The following is an 18916-nucleotide window of genomic DNA, read 5'->3' on the forward strand; positions in this document are numbered from 1 at the left end:
TTAACCACTCGGCCTATAAATGCCCCTCCTCTAACTTGGTACCGCCGGCTCCCTCCCTACCCGCAAGCAAACTCTGAACCCAGTTCAACAGACCCTCCCTGCGCACCTGTCCAAACCCTGGCCTCTGCCTGCCGTGCGGCCTTTCAGGGGCAGTTCTGAACAGCCAGGCCTGCCCTCGAGGAGTGCACAGGCTCAGGCAGGTCAGATCTGGTCGGTCCTCCACTGAAAACCTCGCAGGGTGTCACGGAGCCTGCTGACTGTTCACCCAGTAGGTCTCCTCGTCTTGCTGGCACATGCCTGAACCACATTTCCCACCCCCTTGGCAGTGAGGTATTACTCTGTGCTAAGTGATGAACTATATCCCATAAAAATTCATAGGTCGACGAGTTGAGACTTACCCCCCAATACCTCAGAGTGTGACCTGATTTGGAAATAGGGTCATCATGGGCACAAGCAGTTGTGAGGAAGCAGGGTGGGTCCATGATCCCATGTGACAGGTGTCCTTAGGGAAAGGAGAAATTTGGGCACAGACACCATGCAAGGAGGACACCACATGGGGATGAAGGCAGGGACTGGTGGCAACACCAAAGGTTGTGGGCAAATCACCGAAAGCTAGGACATGGGAGACATGGCACACAAACATAGAATGTGGACGGGAGCACGGAACACACTCCGTCACAGCCCTGGGAAACAGCCAACATGCCAGCACCTTGGTCTTGTACTTCCAGGCTCCAGACTGTGAGACAGTCCATTTCTGTCACGTGAGCCACCGGGTCTGTGGCACTCGGTCACGGCAACCCCGGCAAACTGACCATGTGACTGCGTGGGACCCCATGAACGTGATGTGATGCCAAACTCTGTGGGCCCTGGAGAGGGCGTGCCCAGGGACACGTCCACCCTCTGTCCTTCTCCCCGAAGCGGACACACAGACGACTTGGAATCTGCCTGTTGGAAGGTGTCGAGGCCTCTGCTGGCCTGGGTCTCTGCGTGATCACATGGAGCACAGCCACCACCCCCCGTGGTGACTGGATCTGATGTAATAGAGAATCGGACTTGGGGGTTGTCTCACAGCCCTATTTAAAGTAGCCGCCCTCATTTCCCTTCCCAGAATTCAGCACAATTTCTGTGATGCTCTTGGTTTGCTGACTTGCCTATTTTCCGCCTCTGCCACCAGATCCTAAGTTTTACGGAGGCAGAGGGTCTGCTTGTTACGTGCTGTTCGGCCGGTGCCCGGCCAGCTGCCTGGTGCCCAGCGAGCCCTGCTTCCATACTTCTGGATGGAATTAAGTCTGGTGGGACAAAAGGGCAGGGTCGCACAGACAAGTGCTGCTCACGGTGACATAAAATGATCAGCGTGTGAACAGGTCTGGGGAAACAATGTCTTTAGCAGAAGGAAGAGAAGGACAGAAAAACTTCAGAGTGGGCCCTTTAGGAGACAGTGGTGCGGTAGAGGGGGGGCATGTGTGGCCACGGGTAGACAGAGAAGCTCTGCAGGATGAGGCACAGCTCAGACGATGGTGGGGGGAGCCAGGACCCCTGAAGTTTCTGTAGCTGAACAAGTGGTGCCCCGGCCGCCTGTGTGGCAGTGATTCCAGGGGGTGCAGCTGGACAAGTCGGCAGGAGCTGGACCAGGAAAGCTGGGATGAATTTTCATTTAATCCACCAACTTTCAAACCTCTCAGACCACATGCCAGAGAAGGAAATGCATCTTACACCACCATCTAGGACCCACACCTTCATGTCTGAATATAACAGAAATAAGTGTCTCGATAAATAATACTGGCCCTTAAATTTTAAAAAAATGTCTTTAATTTCCTATTCTATTCCATGTTATCTATTTTTAAAATACTGATCTCTTATGCTAAATGGATTTCATAGTAACTGTTGTGTTGTGACCCAGAATTCGAACATCTCTGTTGCTAGTGTGAGGAACTCTTTTAGGGGGACTCAGAACCAGGGAGGGGGCTGATGAGAGGATGGAGGGGGGTGGGGAGACAGGATGGACAGCCCTACAGCAGAGAGGCAGCAACCCAGGCCAGGGGGCTCTGCACAGAGCGGGGCTATAGCAGGCAGGACGATGGATGAGATCCCACAAGCAGGTGGGTGCCTGGGGATTGGCAGGAACCCAAGTACAGGAAATGGCTCTAACTCTTTCTGAGGGCTTGGCTGAGCACTGTGGAGTGAGTCTCAGGCCAGGGTGGGGAACCCATGTGCCCTGAAGAGGACTTGCTGGCTGACACTTGAATAGCTTCTTTGGAGAGGAGGGTCTACAGAGGGACTGGGAGTTGGAGCCGGAGATGCAAGGAGGAGGGAGGGTGTCGAGGGGACATGGGCACATTTGTGTCTCGAGAGTGGCCAGCAAACCCTCAACACGAAACAGGGCTGGGGGTGTGAGTGAGTGTGCATGGATGAGTGTGTGAGTGAATTGTGTATGAGAGTAAGTATGTACGTGCAAGAGTGCTGTGAGAGTTGCATGTGCATGCGTAAGAGTGCGTGTGTATGAATGTGAGTGTGGGAGTGTGTGTACGAGTGTGCATGCATGAGAGAGTGTGAGAAAGTACGAGAGTGTGCATGAGAGCCAGACTGCATGTATGCAGGGGTTCTTCTCTAGCCACGGGATGTCAGCCTCAGGTCACCCCTCATCACCCCTCAGCTGGTGGCCTAACCCAGCATGGAGAGTCAGATAGGGTCCTTAGTCAAATTCTGACTGTGCCATGCTCACACGTGACTTGAGCCATGTTGCTTCTCTCTGGGCCTCAGTTCCCACCCCTAGGAAGTGGGTATAGAAATCCCACCCCAGCAAGGGGGCTTTGTGAAGCTTTTCAAAGTAAGGTGTGGCATGTGGCTGGCATCTTCAAAGCAGATGGAGAAAGGTTCTGGGTTTTATTTTTTTTCCGCTGGGACCTCTCAGTCCCATACCTGAGGCAATTTGCCTCCTCTGGAACCTCTCTCACCGTGAAGGCTGCTGGGTTAACTATATGCAACCTTCGGAGCCTTTCCTCACTCTCGCTGGCGGCCCCGCCCCCATTCTGGAGACTGATGCATCCTTAAGTGACAGACTTCAGGACAAAGGGCTCACCTCTGCCTTCCTGAGCAAGCCTTCTGGTCTGCATCTGTGCAATGGGTGCAAGCCTCAACCCTCCCTCTGCAGGGCTGTTTTGAAGAGCTGATGAATTACACATTTGGAAAGGTTTGTCAACTGTGAAGCAGCTTGGGTGGTGACGAGATAATCAGAGATGTTGGCATCTCAGACGAGCCCCTGGCACAGTCCCTGCAGAGAGCTGGGAGCCCAGAACAACTTGGGTCCGCTCACGGTGCTGGGTGTGGGTGCAGGCTGCCAGAGGCTGCAGAGAGAATTCCCTCTTTCCTCACTGCTCCCTGCTCCTCCCCCATCTCCTTGTTATATTTGGGTTTGGATGTGATTCAAAGGAAGGGGAACAGAGATGGCTCTGAAGAGGGCCCTGGGTCCCCCCTGACAACAGCTTAGGCCCCCTAGTACCTTCTTCGCCTCCCAGGGCTGGGGCCTTGGAAAGACATAGAGCAGCATCTCCACCACCCCCACCCCCAATCTTTGCAGCCAGCCCTGCTTCCTGAGCAACGGGGGATAAATCTGCAGCCTTCCAAGGGCTAGAATTCTCGGTTCTCGCTGGCACCCGGTTCCCATGGCAACCCGAAGCTCTCCTTTGCCACCTTCGGGAATGTCATTAGGATGCATGCAAGGGGGAGCAGCAAACAAAGGGAGACTTGTCGGGCTGAGGCAGTGTCTGCTCAGAGCAGAAGTCCCGTGTGTAGCAGGGGCTTTTTCTTTCCTCGTAAAGAAAATAATACAAACCATTTCATTACATCAGATCCACCAAGGCTTTTCTTTCCTAAGCAGAAAAAAAAAATAAAAAAAAAAAAAACAACAAAACTAATAAAATGTACCTCTGAGCCCAGTCTGAGAACTGGAAAATACATGCTGATATATCAACCACAACAGCAATACAGACACAATAAGGACTTTACATGAAACCTACCCAACCTCCTCCTCACAGACGAGGAAACTGAGCTCAGGAAGGGCCAACAGCCCCCTGGGGCACAGAACCAGGGAGGGGAGGGCAGGGATGCCAGCCCAGCTCCGGGCCTGCTCCATCAGCACCAGCTGCCTCGCCAGCACGCCCTCCTGGGACCCTGTGATGATGTCATCAGTGCCTGATTTAGGAGCCAGTGGCCATGGAGGAAAGGAAGGGATGTTGAATGTCTTCTTGGCCCTCCACCCACAGGTGTGCCGATGCAAACCTGGACATAGACCAGATTCCAGATATCTCTGGAATCCACCCTCATGCCGTCTTCCAGCTGGATGCCTTGAGTTTCCTTCACTTTGGTCTCCCTAACTTCTACCTCTTCATTCCAAGCCCCCCTTCACCGAGGCCACAGAATCTGTGCAAACATACTCTGGTCATATCCTCCCACCTCTGCCTAGACAGCACAAGGTGAAGTCCAGTCTCCTTAGCATCAGCCTCTGGGTACCCCAGCGCATTCACCACAGACCTCCCGGTATCACACTCCCACCCCCCATCCCCCCCCAAGAAATGAGCACATTGCTCCAGCCACACTGAGCTCCATGTGGCTAACCAAATGGTTCCTGTTCCTTTTGACCTCTTTTCCTTTTATTTAAGTTGATTCCTCTGCCTGGAACAGTACCCTTCCCTATGAGCCACATACACTCCTGGTTGAACATCTAGTTTGCCTATGCAAGCCTATGCCATTTTCCTGGGGAGATCTTCCCTAATTTCTGGTCTCCTCTACCTCCATACAGACTTAAGTCCATCTTTCCTCTCAGCCCTTAAAATATTTTGACTCCTAGCACCTTCTTCATTTACTGAGATTACCTACTTAGATATCTACCCTGCCCCATGACTGAACAGTTTGAGGCCAGGGACTACAGCTGCTGCACGACTGGCATTTATTTCGGCATGCTGTACACACTGAGGGATTTGTAAATGCCCGACTGGCACCTCCCTGGACACGAACATGCAGACAGACAGTAGAGAAAGGCAAGCACGCAAACATGACTAAAACTTGTTTCAAGCTAAACCAACAAGAGGTAGGGCTGGAATGAGCTACTTTGTGATTTGAAACTCTCTTTGCAGTTGTTGGAACATGATTTGCATGATATAAACAAGTCTGATCTAATGCCGACCAACCACTCAGCTCACGGCATGGTTATCCAGGCAAGTGCAAAAATTAGCAGAATTAATTTTATCTTGTTCAGCATCGTTAACATCTCTGGCCAGTCAAACCAATGAGAGAAAAATCTATGGCCTTAAATGCATTTATGAAGAATTGCAAAGTTGGACAAGTAAAGGACTTAGCTTGCATCTAAGAAAGGCAGAAAAGAACAAAATAACTCACTCCCTAAACTGAAGGAAACAATTAAGAAAGATGACAGCAGAAATTAATAAAGCAGAATACAAGCAAAATGAAATTAGTATATTCGATCAATACAAGTTGACATGTTTTTTTGAAAGGACCAGTATAATAAACAAATTTCTGGCAACTCTTATCAAGACAATCAGAGAGAAGATACTAAAAAATGACTTTGGAAATGAAAGAAGTCAAAGAACTGTAGATAAGAGTGATAAAAAAATACATTTAGGAATGCTAGGAACAAGTTCATATCCATGAATGTGAGTCTCTCCATAAAATGAATGATGTTTTAAGAAAATATAAATTATTAAAATTGATTCAAGAAGAGGTAGAAAATCTAAATAGATCAACCAACAGAAGAAAAGCTTAAAGTAACCTAAGGCCTGTCCCTTAAAAAAAAAATAAACTCAAGTGGTTTATGATGAGTTCCACCAAATTAAAAAAAATGTTATCTATGATAGACAAACTGTTCTAGAACATAGACTAAGAGGCAAATTATTTCTCCTTAGTCTCTAAACAAACCCTGATATTAATATTTTGAAAAGGAAATAGTAGGCCATACTCATTCCGAAATGTACATATAAATGTACTGAATAAAATATTAGCAAATCAAATCTGGCATATTAATAATTCCAAAGATATTTTACTATTCACTATCTATTCAATACTAGAAAATCTATTAATATATTTTATCAGCTTAACAGATAAGAGAAGAAAATCGTATATGATTGTTTTAATAGATGCTACAAAAGCACAATAAAATTAAACACCTGTTTCTGCTGAAATAAAGTAATGATGTAATAGTTGATGTTTCACAAACATCAAAACTCTAAACAAAGAAACTTGTCATTATTTGTAGGCAATATTATTATCTCCCTAGAAAATCAGCTAATAAAATAACAGAACAAGAGACATCAATAGGGGAATAGGTAGATATTACACAGCATTTAGAAATTAACAATTTCCTTTACTACATAATAATCAACTCTAAGATGTAATTAAGCTTCCCATTCATAACAAAAAACAAAGACATAAAATATCTAGGAATAAACCTGATAAGAGCTGTGCAAAACCTACATAAAGAACATTATTAAACCTAATTAATTAAGTGCTAACAACAATGAAAAGCCCTATATAATGGAGATTCATGCCATGATCCTGGATAAAAGACAAATCTAAAGATGTCAATTCTCTCCATATAATCTTCATATTTAATGTAATCCCAACATAATTTCAGCATGATGTTTAATGAAACTTGTAGGTAGATTCTGAACTTGACATAGAAAATGCATAAGACTATAAGGAAACTTTTCAAAAAGAACAATGATACAGAATTTGCTATACCACAGATTAAAACACTCTGTAAAGTTATACTTTTTAAAACAGTGTGTTTAGTGGCTCTGAAATAGACAATAAATAGAACAAAATAGAAAATATGAAGACCAACCTATATATACTTGTCCATATGATAACATGTGGATTACTCAACAAACAAGTTGTCTTTCACAGTAGGAAAAAGTGAGGATGATATTTAAAAATGTATGGAATGTAATCATTAAAAAATAATGAAAAAGATACTTATGGATATGGAGGATTTCCAATACATATTGTAAAGCAAAACAAGGTAAGTTATGGAACAATATACCTGCTTTAATTGAATTTCTGATTTAAGATGCAGGTCATGTTGGAACATAAAAGCACAGAAGAGTCTAGAAGATGGATGCGAGCCTGTTCACAGCAGAGACTTTGAGGGAGGGAATTGGATTGGGGAAGGGGAGTGTGAAAGAATTTCCCACTTTGTTCTGTTTTCTAGATTATTTTAATCTTTCGTGATGAAAATGTATTCATGCATTTCTTGATTCTATGCATTCAATAATAAGTGTTCAGGAAATTCTTTTTAAAAGAACAACTCCATCATACACCATAGAAAAAACCCTAGAGCCAGCAAAATAGATCTGGAACTCTGGGGAGCTCAGGAAGCTCTCCCCCAAGCCTGCCAGCTGTCTGCTGCGCAATAGGCATGGCCTATTGCCTCTGGAGACAGTTCCAAGTCTCTGCCTGGCATTCTTGAATTTGGGCCTCACACAGACCACCACCCCGTTCCTGGAACTGCCTTCACCCCTGGGCTCCATTCTTCTGGCATCCCTTAGGTTTATTTCCCACTCCTAAGCTGCTCCTACCTCATCCAGCCTAAGAGGGGGAATGCAGAGCCTCTCAACTGAAGTGTGTGTAAAGTGGATGCCAAAGCCACTGAGCCTCAGACACTGTCCCTTGAGGAGAAGCAAGAAGCCACACGGCAACCTCGGAGCATCCATCTACTGCGTGCTTCCCTTCCCCCTCCTCGACTTTTATGGCACCATTATTTAATACACCAAACTCTATGTTGCCTGCTGGAGTGAGGGAGTGCAAGGACTGCATTTTGTTCACTGTCTGCCCTCTCTCCAGCACCCAGAAGTGTGCCCGGCCCCGTAGGCACTCAATAAATAGCCACTGGATGACTGTTCCTGTTAACTTGCCTGTTCGGGACACTTCCTTCCAATTGGTGACTTCCCAGGGTCAGAGGCAGACTCCCTTCTCTCCCCTGCAAGGCAAGGCTCATCTCTTCCTCCCAGAAGTTCTCAGCAATTCTTGAACCACCTAACGTGTGAGCCTGGGGCCATTTTTTTCCCTCTGGGTCTCAGTTTCTACTTCCTGAATAATGTAATCCCCAAATCCCCGCATCAAGGACAAGTCAGGACTGTGCAGCCAGCACCGTTCATGGCTTCTGGGACAGCAGTGATGGAATTTGCATTGTTCCGCAAGCTTGATCTCATAAATTCCCCCTGCACTCCCTGGCTGAAGATTCTTCAGACTAAAGATTTTCTATATCTCCTTTCCACAACCAAACTCAAGGAGAATTTCTAATTTTCTGCAGAGTGCCAGTGCTCAGTGGGGTTCTTCCCCAGGGTTTGGTCTCACCAAAAATATTGATTCTGATTTCTTGAGGAAAAGCCAAAGTTGATCCAGCCTTCCCAAAGGCATTAATGAGAAGTGCTTCTGTCAACCTGAGCCGCTGTCGTTCTATGTCCCTGCAGGAATTTAGGAGAACTTTGTCACAGGATATGGCCAAACACAGTCTCCCAGGTGAGAGACTGGTTAACTGGCTCTCTGGTTAACTGGTTCCCTTTGCGCTGAGGTGACAAGGGAGGTGGGTAAACATGGAGAGAAGGCCAGGCATTTAGACTAGAGAATAGAATAAGGAAACTGAGGCACGCACCCAGCCCTCAGGCAAGGAGGCACTGCTGGCTGTAATCCTCAGAGGGATTTGCAAGGACCTGCATGCATTTAACTCCACTGCTTAAAGATTAGGACCATAATTTCATAAACCATGACCAGCAGTGATAATCATGATCACAGCTAACATTTCGGAGCATTTGCAGCATGCCAGCCATTCATGGGTTTTATCGTCTTTAACCCTTCCTGCAGTTCTGTTGTCGCAGGCATGATCACTTTGCCTACTGCACAGATTCGGAAGTGAGGTCAGCTCGAGTGCCCAGATCACCTGCCGTGCCCCAGGTTCCACTCTTTACACCCAAAGGACTTCGAATGGGGGAGGCATGTGCCTCCACATGAAGCTCTCTCACCTGAAGAAGGAAGAGAACGTGCCAGGGAGACCAGCACCCAGGCCCACAGTTGAGTGTACACTGAGACACATTGGAATCAAACGCTTGCCTTCAGCACCAACTGTATTCAGTGAAATCCAATCTAAAATTTAGCCTTGCCTAGGCTTTTCTGTGTTTAGTTATAGTCACTAAAAGTAAGAACAAAACAAAACAAAACAAAACAAAAACCTAGCTGGAAAGCCATTGGCCATACGCTCCACATCCCCCAGGCCCTGAAGGCATGTTTTTGCATTTTGCATTTTCCCCAGTTCAGTTAAAATAGTTGTTTCCGACAGTTGGTAAAGAACTTTCCCTCATCCTCAGAAATCCATTTTTTCCCCTTTGTATCTCCATGAAAACAGGGTGTGTAATTATAAGAATCTAATTATCCGCTTTTTCAAAAGAGTCAAGCTGCTCAGGCTGTTTGCAATGTTGGACTTCACTGCCCTGAAAACTCTACTTGCGCAATATTATAATTTTCATAATCAATCCCGCTACCCTCAAGGCACTAAGTGGGAACTTTTTTCTGGAAGAAGACAGATGAAACCCTTTCTCAATGACAAATAAGTAGCAGAACAGGAGGCAGTTAGCTCAGTGGTCTGACTCCCCCAGATGACAGTTCCAGTCCCGGTCCTGTCCTGACCAGCTTTGTGACCTTGGACAAGTCATGTGACTTTTGAGTCTGTTTCCTTATCTGTAGAATGGGGACCAAACAGCTTCTTTCGTACCATCCTAGGAGGTTAACCAAATAACTCATGACAAAGCACGTCCTGGCATGTCTGGCACAAGATAAACATTCACTCAATGGTAGCATTATTTCTACCTCACATCTTTGTGTTTGTATTAGCCCATCAAGTTAAGATGATAAATTATGCATGTTCTGGGTACATTGTCAACTCCTCTCCACATGCTCTCCCCCAGGGTCCAGATAAGGTCACGTCTTGGACTTGGAAGTCACTCCCTTTGCCTGGGAGAGACTCAGATTATAAAGCACAAAGAGGCACGGAAAGACCATCAGCCTAGACTCCCAGACCTCAGATTTCCGTCTGTAAAATTGGCTGGTCACCTCTAGCTACCTCACCGCTTTGTTGCGGCTATAGTGAAAATATATGAAATGTCCTCCTCAGTTGCCAGCACGTGGTAACTGTGGCATAAATGAGTTTTCTTCCTTCTGGCACCCACTAAGCAGTGTACTCTGCACTTCTGGGAGGGAAGCAGGCAAGGATCTGCGTTCCCACTGGAGCACAGAGAGACGCTGGCCCATCTGTGGTCACTCGGCTGGAAAAGGCTGGAACGTGAACTCTGTCTCTGGGTTTCACTCCTGTGCTCTTTCCACTGCTCCACTCACTGACTCAGTAGAAGTCCACTGAGTGCCTCCTCCATGTCAGGCCTTGGACTGGGCTACTGCAAAGGTCCAGGCTTGATGTAAAGAGGGCCTGACCAAGGCCAGTGCAGGAGAGAAGGGCAGGGGGGCAGCTTCTGTGCCTCCTCCTCTCTCTTCCCTCTTCATGCCTCCTCTCATTTTCTTCTCTCCAGGGCTTCACCACCCACACAGCCAGCCCCATTCTCATGAAGTTAATAATCAGGGTGTCAGCTTTAAATACCAGTTAACTCAAGGGAGAAATCCTACTTGCCAAAAAAAAAAAAAAAAAACTTAAGAAGAAAATTCCAATTGAGCTAACCCATTACCACAGCTCACGCTGCCCGGTCTATATTACATGGTTACGTGCCATTCATTCACTCATTCATTCGTTCACTTATTCTTAAAACAAGTAGTTACCAGCATCTAGCACTGTTCTAGGACAGGAGTCAGCAAACTTTTTCTGTAAATGGCAAGATAGTGAATTTTGAAGGCTTTGTGGGTCATATGGTTTCTTGGCAACCACTCACGGCTGCAGTCATAGTGCAGACACTACAGAAACACAGGGGGGTGGCTGCGTCCCAGTCGGACTTTATTTACAGAAACGAGAGGAGGTGGGAGTGTGCACACCCCCCCTCCACGCACTGGGAGGCAACGCGGAAGACCCGGGTGCCCTCACAGAGGTGTGAGCGAGGACGTGAGGACAGACCGTGGTGCACTGTGGTAAGAGGGAGCGTAAAGGAGGGAAGCATGGTGATGAGGAGTAGCTTGTTATGTACGGAGCACCTACTATGTGCCAGAAACTTTACCTAAGCCATTCAATGTATCCCCCAACAGCCCTGAGAAGGAGGTATGGTCCTTGCAAAAAGCGAGGCTCCGATGGAGGAAATGCCTGCCCGGACCACACGGCAGTGGCCAGGCACAGGGCCAAGAGTGAAGACAGGCACATCTGACTCCAAGGTCACCCTCCTGGGCGCTGCCTCTCTTGGAGGCTTCATGGAGGAAGGAGTCTGCTGATTTGGGCAGGTCATGGGAAGCTTGCCCAGGTAGGTGATACTTAACATCTTCAAAGACTTGTTGAATGTTCCCAGACAGGAGGGCACAAGGAGTGGAGAGAGTAGACCAAGCCTCCAATGGTGAGGTACTTTTTTAATGTTACCTACCATGTACCAGGCTCTATTCAGAGAACAATATAGCAGTGAACAAAACAAAGTACCTGCCCTTGTGGAGCTAATACTCTTGTGGTGAGGGACATACAACAAATGAGTACAAATAAAATAGGTGAGAGGGTGGCACGTGCTTGTCAAAGGCAAAATAAAACTGGTAAGGAGGCAGAAAGTAATCAGAGAGAGCCTCTAGGAAGGGCTGACACTGGAGACACAACATGAGAAGGAGACACCTAATCCAGGCAGTGAAAACAGCATGTGTGAAGGTCCTGAGGTAGAAGCATGCTTGAGTACTTGAGCAGCCAGGAAGGGTCAGAGATGAGCCTGACCTTCCACTGCCCAGAGTTTAATCACGAAACCATGCTGCCTCCACCTCCAATACCCAAGGATACGCCAGCTGAGTTGGGCACAGCCAGGAATGGCAAGTGGCCCCAGCACTTCCCTGGACATCCCTCCACTACCCACAGGGTGCTGAGAGGGGAGCAGCCTTCATGGAAGCCCAAGGCAGAGGAGAGGCAGACGTGTGGGCCCTGCCCTCAGGACTAAAGGCTGTATCTTGGTTCCCCTTGAGAGGGGCCAGGAGCAGGGCATGTAGCCTGCATCAGTCTCTGCAGCCTTAGCACAGCTGTCAGAAGAGAGGGCTAGGGAGGGAAAGGAGACACACACACACACGCACACATGAACACACACACCAGAACATTCATTTCCTAGTAAATCCTAACTGGTAAAAGCCAAGTCAGCCAACACTTCCGTAAATAAAACATCACATTTGTCTTCTGTGGATCCATTCTGGCTTCACTCTTCCCCAGGACTACACACAGATTTGCATATAGTAGAAATAACCTTCTAGGTCTGCTTATTCCCTTACTTTAAAAAAATGTGCAAGGCACCTGGGTGGCTCAGTGGTTGAACGTCTACTTTTGGTTCAGGGCATGATCCTGGGGTCCTGGGATCGAGTCCCGCATCGGGCCCCCTGCAGGGAGCCTGCTTCTCCCTCTGCCTGTGTCTCTGCCTCTCTCTGTGTGTCTCTCATGAATAAATAAATAAAATCTTCAACAAAAACATGCAGAAACACAGGAGCCTGGGAGGCTCAGTTGGTTAAGCATCCCACTCTTGATTTCAGCTCAGGTCCTGATCTCAGGGTCATGGGATCAAGCCCTGCATGTAACTCTGCCTCAAGCCTGTTGTTGGGCTCCACACTCAGCAAGTCGGCTTGTCCCTTTCCCTCTGCTTCAGCCCTGCCCTAAAATAAATAAATAAAATCTTTTTTAAAAAAAATGAGCAGAAACAGTAATCAATTTTTTTACCAATTAGAAATTTAGCCTTCAAAAATTATCTTCACTAAGGTCAGAAATGAATGAGTCAGGTGAAATTACTTGTTTTTTGTTTGTTTGTTTGTTTTTTCTGTTTTTCACCCTGCAAGGGCACATTTGTGAGTTTCCTAGGCATGAAATGGAGTACCCTCGGGTCCCATTTCCAGCCCACGGCATTGATTATGGCGGAGACTGCTTTCCTGAGGCATGTGCCGTGTTGGGGTGAGTAGAGAGATACGCAGGAAGGGGGGGCGGTGTCTAAAGAGGGACACATTTTAAATCATTGACTTTGAGCTTGCTGCCAATCTGTTTCTGGATAAATTCATGTATATGTCACAGAAATCTGCAAGGAATTTTAAGAAGATAGAAGATGCTATATTCCTTTTGACAGTATCTGAATGCCAGAAATAAGTTTCTGGACCTTGTCTCAAGCAATGGGCCCGAAATATATCATTACCCTTCAGGACTCTTAGCTAAAGGGCTGTGTGCAAGAGCATGTGTGTGGTAGGATTTGGTCTGTATTCAGAAAGAAGAATGTAATGCATTCATTATCTCAATTCTTCTCTCTAGGGGAAAAGCAGGCTGTAGGGATGCCAAAAACTGGAGCTGTATCTGCTTGCGAGCCTTTTCTCTTGCATATTTATCCACGGAAAGCTATCGTGAAGGAGCCCTGAGCTTATCACATTTTCTCCCTCATTCTTTTGTACCCGGGGATGCTTTTCCCTCCAATGCTCTTTCCCTCCATTTGTACATAAAGATCTTTTCCTTTTCTTAGAAAATCCAGCTCAGAATTCTGTCTAGATTACAGTGAGTTAATTCCTAGTGGACATCAGTCCCCACAGAAATAGTAACTTTAGGCTGTGGACACAATACAAAAGCTATTCGACACTGAAGATCCTGGGGGTGGTCAAAGCAGCCAGTTTGGGAGAGGAGCCAAAGTGTAGCAAGGACAGGCACAGGGTGAGATCCTCGTGTTTGCAGCTTTGGTCTGAGGATAGGCTGGAATCTTAGAGTGGTCTGGGGCAACTGTAGCTCTGATTTAAAAACAAAAAACAAAAAACAACAACAACAACAAAAAACACAGGCACCCGGGTGGCTCAGCGGTTGAGTGTATGCCTTTGGCCCAGGGCGTGATCCTGGGGTACTGGGATCGAGTCCCATGTCGGGCTCCCTGCATGGAGCCTGCTTCTCCCTCTGCCTGTGTCTCTGCCTCTCTCTGTGTGCCTCTCATGAATAAATAAATAAAATATTTTTGAAAACAAATAAACATAAGCACCATCTTTATGGCCTGAGGAACAAGAAGACAGAGCCTAGGGTGGCCACAGCCACCAGAATGTGAGGGGAAAGTCAGGAAAGCAGGGAGCTAGGGAAGGGGAGCCCCCAGTTCTGTGTTTAACTGGAACCAACCAGGTGTCTGACCAACCCACGTGGACGAGACTTGAAGCAGCTCAGATGAGGCTTTGATATGGATGTGAGGATGGAGCAGCCACTGCCACAGACAAGCCCCCCTCTGCCTCCCCCCGCCCCCCCCATGTGTGCAGGCATGTGTGTGTGTGTGTGTGTGTGTGTGTGTGTGTGTGTGGCGATCACCCCGTCCACCATGGTCAGAACCCTGTCCTTGGCTTAGCAACCAGAAACATGAGCCATTGAGAGTACCTGCAGCCCTGGGCTCGAATCCATCAGACCCACCAGGGCTGGAGGTGTAGACCACCAGTACTCTGTCATCTCCTGAGACAGAGGGGCTGGGCCACTTGTGAAGAGACTCTTGAGGGTCATCAGAAGCCAACTTAAGGCACAGCAGGGCCAGAGAATGGACCGATCTCAGCAGTAGAGCAAGAGGAGAAAAAGGGCGAGCCGCACAGTGGACATGTGTGGAAGCCCTCCTAGGGCAGGAGCCCTTTCCACAGATTTCCTCACTGTTCCCTCACTCCAACTTTAGGAGGTGAGTGCTATTCTTTTTTTTTTTTTTTTTTTTTTTTATTTATTCATGAGAGGCACACAGAGAGAGGCAGAGACACAGGCAGAGGGAGAAGCAGGCTCCCTGCAGGGAGCCCGAGGTGGGACTCGATCCCGGACCCCAGGATCACGCCCTGAGCTGAAGGCAGCCGCTCAACCACTGAGCCCCCCAGGTGTCCCTGTGAGTGCTATTCTTATCAACATCCAGGAGCACAGATGAGGAGTCTGGGGGCTCCGAGGGGTGTGTCCTGCTTCCCGCCGAGTGCCCCTCGTGGGTTCAGAGTGTGCTGAGATCGTCATGATGCCCTCCGTGCAGGCGATAGTCCGAGTCCACGCCTGGGCGCAAACTCATCTGTCCTCCCCAGGGTGACAAACAGATCTGAATTTTCTCCGTGGGGCCTTGATATGGGAATTGGCGGGAAGCAGCAGGGCAGTTTGTTCCCTTGAGGTCACTCACCAGCCGTGGTGGAGGGGATTCAAAGCACAGCGGGGCTCCCAGGCCCACCCTCCAGGGCTGTGTGCGCACAAGCCCGGCCCCAGGCTCTCTCCATGACCGCTCAAGTCTCCTTGCCTCCGGGGAGAGGATAGTCAGCCACGACCCCCTCAGCCTTCGCACAGGCCCGGTGGGCCAGACGGGATCCCACTTGCTATGCAGACCAGGACACTGGGATGAGGGCACCCCCTCTCCCCACACACAGAACTTTGTTCTATGCTTTCTCTGCCTACCTGGGGCAGGGCGGTAGGGTTGAGTAGCTGATCCTTGATTCCAGAACCTCCTGGGGCCTTCAGTCAGAAGCTACCCCCTCACCCAGTCTCCCAGGTGAGGCTCAAATGTCAGACCCCTTTGTCTCACCATGGAAAGAGCTAGTGATTCTCTCCTCGCACCCATGCTCCTTCGCAGCAGCTCCCCCTGGAATTACACCTGGCTATGTGCCAGCAGCATCACCTCTTAGAAGGAGCGCAAGACCTGCAGGATGGGGGCCAGGCACAGGGCCGGGCCTCACTGGGAGCAGGATGCACAGAATGCGGAGATGAAGTAGACGTGGGACGCTGGAGGAAAGAGGCCTGAATGCTCCCAGCTGCGTGGTATAAGTTAAGGTGCAAGAAGCTGCCATTTGCTGAGATGAGGTGAAAAAAGGCAGCTGAGAAGGGGACAACTTGAAGCCCCCTAAAGGCAGGAGTCCTGGCATCAGTGACTGCCGACAATCTCACAGCAGAGAGATCTGGACAAGTACGCAAAACCTTTGGAGGCGGAGTCACCCCCCTGTCCCCTTGCGCTCATGTCCAGGCTATTACGTTTCCAGGACCCTCATTGAGATGGTGGAAGCACCTGGAAAGAAGTGGAAACAAGGCTTATGGGAGCCCTCAGCTGGCCTCAGATGGCTGGGAAATCACCCTCCTTTTTGATCCCAGCCAATGTCTAGTGAGAGCCCAGGAAGGCGGAGAGATGAATATTTCAAACACCCGGGGCCCTGGACAAAGCAAGGCCATCCTCGAAGTCAGGGGTCTGGGCTCTGGTCCAGAGCCACCCCTAATGATCCTGGAGTCACCTTCTCTAGGCCCGTCCCCCAGAGTGCCCCCAGCCTGCCTGGAATCTCTGCTTGTTCCAAGGCCATTTTCTGTGACTCCCGTCCTGCTCTCAGCAGAGGTAGATGTTTTCGGCCTCATTCTTCAGCATCCTGCTCGTTCCTCAGTTACAGCAACTGCCCCACTTAGTTATGGTCATTCCCGGTCATTGTCACAAAGGAGAGAAAAGCAGATGAGATGGTTTGGGGCTCCCTTTCCTAGCGCTACACTACCTCTCAGTACGCATGACCTTGGGCAAGTCCCCTTTCTTCCTTGAGTCTCTGTCCCCAATTGTTGTGAGGTTTCAGATGTGAGAAGAAAATATACATAAACTGCTTGTCATCATGACTGACACATGTGGACTGCACAGATCAGGCCCCTGCCCCAAGAAGATGGCGAGCTCTGTGAGGACAGGGGCCCTCTCTCTTGTGCATCTCTAAGGACTTGGACTTTGTCATCAGACCAACGTGTGCTCATCTCCTAGCTCTGCCCCTGACTAGACAGGTGACCTTAAGAGAGACCATTTTACTTCTCTGAGCCTCCATTTCCTAATTTGTAAAAGGGTGGCTTTTGTTAGGAAAAATGTGGATTATATATATGTGAAGTGTCTGTTAGTGTCTGATACTTGGTATCATAAAAGGCTCAGATTGTTGAATTTGGCCCATTAAACTGTACGGTGTGTGACATCAGGAATTGTTTCTTTCTTTTTCAGTAACGTATGCCCAGGCCTGCCAAATACAGTTGTATAAGTTGTGCACTGCACTATGCCAGAGCATCTTTCATACAGACTTTGATGTGAATCATGCTCCCTGGAGTTATACAGTCTATCAGCCCTGCCTGCGTAGTGCCTGGCATTGTTCTAAATGCTGTAAACAGGGCCAATTCCTGCTCTCATGGAGCTTATATCACAGTAGAGAAGGGGACTAATAAAGACAATAAGTAAATTCCCATTAAATAAAATAGGTCTATGTAATAGTTCCTAGGATAGGAATGCCCTCATGGCTACAGTGATACGAGCTGAGACATCAGTGTCAGCTGTGCGAAGATTGGGTGGTGTGTTACAGGAAGAACACAAAAGCACGGGCTCTGGGGCAGGCATGAGTGTGCCAGGAGGTAGTCAGAAGGCAAGGCATCAGGGCACACAGGCCTGGATGAGGACAGCACGCCTTTCTAAGTGCTTCCTGGAGCCATGGAAGATTTCCACCAGTGGCTGGACATGATTTGTGATCTCTAAAGGGGTGGGAGGAGGCAGAGGCCAATCGGGGGACTGATGCAGTCCCCTTGGCTGGGGATAGAAGCCACCGAGAGCAGGGAGGGGGTTTTGGATTCAGGGAGAATGAATCCAGGCCTTCGGGATATCAGACGTAGAGGGAGCCGTAGAGGCGAAGGGGCTGAGTGTGGAAGAATGACGAGCGGCCCTCAATCCTGGGGTTCAGATGGAGAGCTATGTGCGGAGCCCAGAAGACTGGCAGTGGGACAGGTTGGGGGAAGAGTCTGCAGTGAGCAGAAGGCACCTGAGTGGAGATGCCCAGTTGTCAACTCATGTTCAGTAGACTTGTCAGATGCATGAATGAGTGATCAGATGAGGCTCCGGGTCCTCTGCAAATAGGAATAATAGGGTTCCTTTGGCGAAATTAAATGAGCTCATGGAGATGTTGGAGAGAGGAGTTGCCTCTTGATGCTGCCCTGAAGAGGCACAAAAGGTCCCTGTGGTCTGACCCATCCCCCTCTCCTCGTCCACCCACCCCTCCCCCTGCAGAGCCCCCTGGCCATCCCAGAGCCCCCCACCCCGAAACACACATAGACATGCTTCCCAGGCACCAGGCATCTCTGGCCCCACTTTCTGAGAACAGCTCCTGCAGCCCAGGGATGGCTTCTCAGCCGGGGTGGCCCTTCTCCATTCCTGGGGTGCAGGGTCAGAGGGCCCGAGGCTGCACAAGCAAAAACAGTGGCGCCAGGCCCGTTGATGGATCGTTGTGTGGCACATTTTCGTTGGGGTCCCACTGAGTGTGCTGGGTGGGAGGAGGAGGGTGCTCCTGGGATCTTGGGGAGGGCCAGCCCCATGCAGGGCCAAGCTGCACTTGCCATGCTTTTCCCAGAATCCCTCACCCTGCTCTTCTCCACACTCCCCTGCTCCCACCCTCAGCTGGCCTTTTCATTCCTGGCAGGTGTTGTCTCTAAATGGAAGGTGTCTGGGAATACCAGGGAGATATGAATATGTCAAGGCTCTTATTTCTGCACCGTTGCATTTTAAATGCTCTTCAGAGGCCTGGAACTTCACAGCCGAGCTATGGGACCAGATCCACTGGAGCTTGGATCCCCGGCTCTTTTAATCAAAAGCTGTGCTGTCTTGGGCAAGTGGCTTCCAGTCTCTGAGCCTCAGGTTCCTTGCCTGCAAAATGGGCTATTTGTGAGGCGTGAGTGCTTATCTAGGGATATGCCCAGCACAAAGCCTGGCTCTAAACAGAGGCAGATTAACATTAATGCTCTGCTTTTTCCCAAAGG

This window comes from Canis lupus, chromosome 4, assembly GCF_048164855.1.
Source record: "Canis lupus baileyi chromosome 4, mCanLup2.hap1, whole genome shotgun sequence".
NCBI classification, from domain to species: Eukaryota; Metazoa; Chordata; class Mammalia; order Carnivora; family Canidae; genus Canis; species Canis lupus.